This window comes from Nematolebias whitei, chromosome 15 (genome assembly GCF_014905685.2).
Source record: "Nematolebias whitei isolate Nwh7 chromosome 15, NemWhi1, whole genome shotgun sequence".
NCBI classification, from domain to species: domain Eukaryota; kingdom Metazoa; phylum Chordata; class Actinopteri; order Cyprinodontiformes; family Rivulidae; genus Nematolebias; species Nematolebias whitei.
The window spans coordinates 24,709,792-24,716,616 of record NC_056512.1 but is presented as its reverse complement, the minus strand read 5'-3'; positions in this window follow the sequence as shown (position 1 = coordinate 24,716,616).

The following is a 6,825-nucleotide window of genomic DNA, read 5'->3' as shown; positions in this document are numbered from 1 at the left end:
ACATCAAGGGTACTAAGGTGGACACTGTGGACTGCTACAAGTACATGGGGGTCCACCTAGACAATAAACTGGACTGGACAGGTAACACCAACGCTCTCTACAAGAAAGAGCAGTGTCAACTTTTTCTTCTGAGGAGACTCAGGTCCTTTAACATCTGCAGGACCGTGATGCAGATGTTTTACCACTCAGTGATCTCCAACGTCTTCTACGCTGTGGTGTGCTGGGGCAGCAGGGTGAAGAAAGCTGATGCCAACAGACTCAATAAACTCATCAGGTGAGCTGGCTCAGTTCTGGAAGTGGACCTGCAGTCTCTGACAGAGATGTCTGAGCAGAGGATGCTGAGGAAACTGCTCCAGATCCTGAACAAAACGCCACACTGGACTCTTACCACAGCACCTTTAATCGTAGACTGAGACCACCGAGGTGCTCCACAGAACACCACAGGAAGTCCTTCCTCCCTGTGGCTAAACTTTTTAACTCCTCCCCCTTTCTACACATAGGACAATAAACACTTTAATGTGTTCACATTAGAACATTTCACACATTAGACATTTCACACGTCTGCACCTGACCTGTTAAGAAATTAATTGCTGGGATTTTTATATTCTCTGTTATTTTTTTATATCTTGTGTGATTCATTGTGTTTGTTCTTTTGTACTAAAACTCTGGCACAACAATTTCCTGTGGGATCAACAAAGTTCTATCTTATCTTAATAAATGCTGCAGCCCGATTTTTAACCGGTAAAGGCAAAAAAGAGCACATTACACCAGTTTTGGCCTCCCTGCACTGGCTCCCAGTTCACTTTCGAATTCAGTTCAAAATCCTTCTGTATGTTTTTAAATCTCAAGCCCCCTCTTATCTCACTGATCTGCTGCAGCCATATGTCCCACAGTGCTCCCTGAGGTCAGCAGACCAGATGTGTTTAGTGTATATCTTAGATCTTTTAGCATACCGTTTGGCGTTTGTTTAGTGCATATCTTAGATACTTATATACCGATTCTTTTTATACTTAATATTTTGCTATTTTTGGGTGTAACTGGGACCCTGTGTACATAATTTCATTCCACCTCATGTACCACATATGATGGAAATGACAATAAAGTTGACTTGACTTGAGATGCTTCTATTGGTTCCAGGGACCCGTCGTAAGCTCAGAGGTAACAGAGCAGTTCTGTTGCAGGTCCAAGACGATGGAATGAGTTACCACTGCATGTCAGGCAGGCCCCCCTCTCTCACAGTTTTTAAGTCCATCCATCCATCCATCCATTTTCTTTACCCGTTTATTCCATTTTGGGTCACGGGGGTCGCTGGTGCCCATGTCCAGCAATCACTGTGCGAGGGGCGGGGTACACCCTGGACGGGTCGCAAGTCCATCACAGGGCCACACAGAGACAAACGAGACAAACAACCATTCACTCTCTCACTCACACCTAAGGACAATTTAGAGTTACCAATCAGCCTAACATGCATGTTTTTGGACTGTGGGAGGAAACCGGAGTACCCGGAGAAAACCCACGCATGCACGGAGAGAACATGCAAACTCCACCCAGAAAGGCCCCTGGACCGGGGTTTGAACCAGGGACCTGCTCGCTGAGAGGCAGCAGCTCTACCAGTTGCGCCACCGTGCTGCCCACAGTTTTTAAGTGTTGTTTGAAATCCCATTTTAATTCCCTGACTTTTGATACTGTGTAATTTGTTTTTAACCTGTCTGTATTCAACAATGTTAGCCATTTAGTTATTATCTTTTTTCAATTTGAATCTATGTATTTTTTGCTGTGTGCTTTGCTTGTTGGTTTCTGCTGTACAGCACTTTGGTTGCCCTTGTTGCTGCTTTCAGTGCTTTGTAAATAAAGTGGTATGGTATGATATTATGATTACTTTTTCACTTTTTGGTACTTGATTTTTGTACCCTTATTGGATGCTTTAGTATTTCTTGTTTGTTTGTTCTTTGATTTTTTTTTTAGCAAGTCAAATCAGTTCTTCTCATCCCGAACATTTCATTGTACTGTTAACCTTGTGTATGACAAATAAACACAACTTGAAGTATGGTATGGTATTCAATCAACCTTTATTTAGACAGGTAAATCCCATTGAGCCTCGAGGACTCGACACATTTACAAGAGAGACCTGATTTCAACAAAGAATGATGACAACAATGGACAACAGCGACAACAATAAACAGTTATAAAAAGTCATACACCAGTTGTTTTTTTTTTTTTTAACAAATAGGATGGCTAAAAGAAAAAGGTACCAAAAAGACAGCTAGATTCTAAGGTGAATGTAGAAAACTAAAAACAGGAACATGTCTGCATTGGTCCCTGCCAGGAGTCCAACAGATTCTTAAAGCCACTTAGAGAGGTCAAGGTTGAGTGAGAGAGTCAGCGTGAAGTTAATGATGACCAGTTAACCAGTGAATACAGGGTGCAGTGGTGAGTATGATAATCACAGCCAGTTATGAATCTTAGTGCACCATGATAGACAGCATCCAACATCTGCAGGGTTCTTGTAGGAGCGTTCATGTAAATAATGTCACCATAATCAATGGAGGGAAGGAAAGTCACAGATACAAGGTGTTTTCTAGCATTCAGGGTTAGACAGGATTTGTTTCTGAAAAAGAAACCCAGTTTAACTTTCAGTTTCTTTACCAAGTTTTCCACATGGAGCTTAAAAGAGAGATGTGAGTCGACCAAGATACCCAAATATTTATAGGAATCAACAAACTCAATGGGGACACCATTTGAGGATAAAATCGGAGGAAGAACTGCTGGGACCAACTTTCTATTTGAAAAAAGCATCCCTTTGGTTTTGTCGGCATTTAGGACAAGTTTGAGGCGAAACAAATCAGTCTGGATGATGTTGAATACAGATTTCAAAAGCTGGAAAGCCTTAGCAACAGTTTTAGCTCGACAATAAACAACTGTGTCATCAGCATAGAAATGTATGGATGCATTAGGGATGTTTTTACCTACATTATGTATGTAGTTTGTAAAGGGGGTGGGTCCTAAGACTGAGCCTTGTGGTACACCATTGTTGACTGTTAAATAACTGGAGGAAGTGCCATTATGTTGAACACATTGCCTCCGGTCTGAAAGATAGTTAGAGAACCAACCAATGGTGTGTTCTGAGATACCAATTTCTGAGAGTTTATGACACAAGATGTTCTGATCCACAGTGTCAAAAGCTTTAGACAGGTCTAAGAAAAGTGCAGTACAATAATCCTTAGCATCCAGTGCTTCAACAACGTCATTAAGAACCTTCAGTGAAGCAGTGGTTGTGCTGTGTTGCTTCCTGAAACCAGATTGATGTGGAGGTAAGATGTTAAATGAGTCCAGGTAATTTTTGATTTGAGAGTTTATCAGTTTTTCTAGAACCTTGGCTAAAATACAGAGTTTAGAGATTGGCCAATAGTTGTTCAGTGAGGTGGGGTCACCTCCCTTCAGCAAAGGAAGAACAATGGCTGTTTTCCAAGTGTCTGGGATGGAGTTTTGTCTTATGGAGAGATTGAAGATGTGGGTCACAGGGACTGTGATGATATGAGCAGCCAGCCTTAAGAAGTAAGGTGGAAGTTATCTGGACCTGCAGATTTATTAGGGTCAAGAACTTTTAACAGTTTATTGACCTCACTGACTGAAAATGGAGAAAAAGAGAAGGTGTGTTTAACTGAGGATTGACTTGTGGGAGGGATTTGATTTGTACAAGTTTGATTATTAAGTGAAGTGACTGATTTTCCATTAGTGACTGTGTCAAATAAAGAACTAGAAGCAACAAAATGTTTGTTGAGACAGTTCAGGATCTCGTGCTTATTTGACACAGGAACAGAGTTAACGAGAAGTTGTGATGGGAGGTCAGATGATTGGGGGGTGCCTGAGGGAGATTTGATGGTTTTCCAGAATCTGTTGGGGTCATTTAGATTTTTGGAGGTCTGAGATAAAAAATAGTTGCGCTTTACTGCTTTGACAGCAGTTGTACATTTATTCTTCATTTGTCGAAAACTCAACCAATCAGTGCCTGAGTCAGATTTTCTCGCTGTGGCCCAAAGATGATCTCTCCTGTGCAGGAGGTCAGCTAGCTCTGGAGTAAACCAGGGGCTGTCTCATCCCTTTATTCTGAACTGACAAAAAGGAGCATGTTTGTTCACAAAATAAATGAAACCATTATGAAAATAGTTCCAAGCGGAGTTCACGTCATCAGTTAACAGAATACGATACCAGTCAAAGTGAGACAGATCCCAGAGGAATGACTGTTCACAAAAATGTTTCAGATCCCTTTTTTGAATTAATCTGGGCTTAGAAGGTGGAAGTTTAATATCTCTCAAAGCCACTGTCACACAATGATCACTCAAAATGTTGGCAAATAAACCCGTACCAGGGAATTTGTGAGGCATATTTGTTAGAAACAGGTCTAAGATGGAGGATTTTTCAGGACAGTTTTTGTTTAATCTTGTCGGAGAGTTGATCAATTGGGTAAGATTGAGAGACAGGCAACATTCCTTGAATTTATCACATAGGGGGGTTGACTTACCCCAGTCAATGTTGATGTCTCTTGCCGAAAAGATCTCTTTGAATTTTAAATTACCAAGGAATTCCATCAAGGAGGACAGAGCCTCAGGTGTTGCTGAGGGGGAACGGTAACAGCAGACTACAGATAAGATCTGGCCACCATTCAAAGTGATGTTTACAGCTAAGACTTCAAACTGGTTAGGAATTGTTTTAGAAGACACAGGACTAGCAACCAAAGAATCTCTGATGTAAACAGCGACCCCCCCCCCCTTTTTTTTGACGATCACAGTGGTAGATGTTAAATCCATTGATTGCCAGGTCATTATTGAGTACAGATTTGTTGAGCCAGGTTTCAGAGATGAAGATTACATCTGCCCCAGAAGAAATGACCAGAATTTTCAAGGAATCAAGTTTTCTCAGAAGGCTACGTGCGTTTACGTGCAGAAAATGAAGACCAGACACGTTCTTAAAGTCATTTGGTATGCTGTAATTAGTGGGGGGCCCAGGGTTGGGCTGGTATGGTTCAATTTGACTGTTTCACATGTATATTTTCTCTGGAAAAAAAGACATTTGCTTTGCTCTGATTTAGACAAGATTTCATAATTTGGTTCACACAAGTCGTCTAGATATCCATCCATCCATTATATTTTAACCGCTTCTTCCTTCTTGGATCACAGGGGCCACTGGTGCCCATATCCAGCAATCACTGTGTGAGAGGCGGGGGACACCCTGGACAGGTCTCCAGTCCATCACAGGGACAAATTGAGACAAACGAAACAAACAACCATTCACTCTCTCACACCTAGGGACAATTTAGAGTTACTAACATGCATGTTTTTGGTCTGTGGGAGGAAACTGGAGTACCCGGAGAAAACCCACACATGCACGGAGAGAACATGCAAACTCCACCCAGAAAAGCCCCTGGACTGAGATTTGAACCGGGGCATCCTGCTCACTGAGAGGCAGCAGCTCTACCAACTGCGCCACGTGCTGCCCATTGTTAATCATAAAGTGTTTAAAACAGATTTCAGTAAATGGACATACTGTAATTTATTTCCCACACTCTCAGGTGTATTTGTTTTTGCATGGACACATTTCATTCTCACCATGGAAACACTGGTAGGAATCTGTCCCTAACACCATCTTTTCACCATGGGATGCACTGGTTGCAATATCGGTTCAGTTGTACCAGTAATTTAAAACATTTCTTGCAGCTATGGTATTTAAAGTTTTTTTTTTTTTTTTTTTGTGGATGGAGGGCGAGGATTAGGCTTTGCCCTTTCAGTGATAGCACATCCATCAATCTACTTTTATCGATGCCCTCGATCATAGGTTTGAATCATGACATTGGTGATGTGAAGTGAGGCCAGGAACCTGACATAAAAAACACACACTCGAAACTGTCAGGTCTTCAGTTCATTCCATACAGATGGACCAGATTGTGGCCTCACACAACATGTTCCATGTCCATACATTGAGAAGAATTAAACCTTACCTCCTGGAGACCTAAATGTCCTAGAATGTAGCACTGAAAACACAGTTGAGAGTTTCATCAGAATATGAAAACAATTTTCTTAACGTGAATTGTGCACTACTAGTGTTTTTATCACAACAACTCTTTATCCATCTATCCATCTACTAGCACCTCTTTGTTGACTAGATGCAGAGATAACTGGAGGAAACCCCTATTACTCACTCTTGCAACATTCATCTAACAAATCTTTTGATGTTATTCTTAGTTGGTTTAAAATGTTTAAGCAATAAAAAAAAATCTCATTGAAAAAATTAACAACAAACTTTATATATATATATATATGTTTATTAATCAAAATTATTATATTAGATAACTTACAAACACATATACATATGTGTTTGTATTATATAATTTAATATTATATTTTATTATTTATATATATATTCATATAATTACAATATTATGACATTTTGCAATAATCCATCCATCCATTATCTTTACCCCCTTCTTCCACCTTGGGTCACGGAGGTCGCCGGTGCCCATATTGCAATAATACAATTTATTATTAATTATTATTATATATTATATTTTGCAATGGCCTCTCTGACCTGAACCCGAGCGGTGTTCTGTTGTTGGACTTCTGTGCTAGTTATAATTTGTCCCTCACAAACACTATGTTTATATAAGGGTCTCCATAAGTACACTTAGCATCGGCACGTTTTCCATGGAGGAAGCTGAGTCGAGGGACTCCAAGAGTGGTCTGTCCATAACCATGGCTGAGGTCGCCGAGGTAGTTAAAAAGCTCTGCCACTTCAGGGCTCTGAGGGTGGATGAGATTCATCCTGATTTCC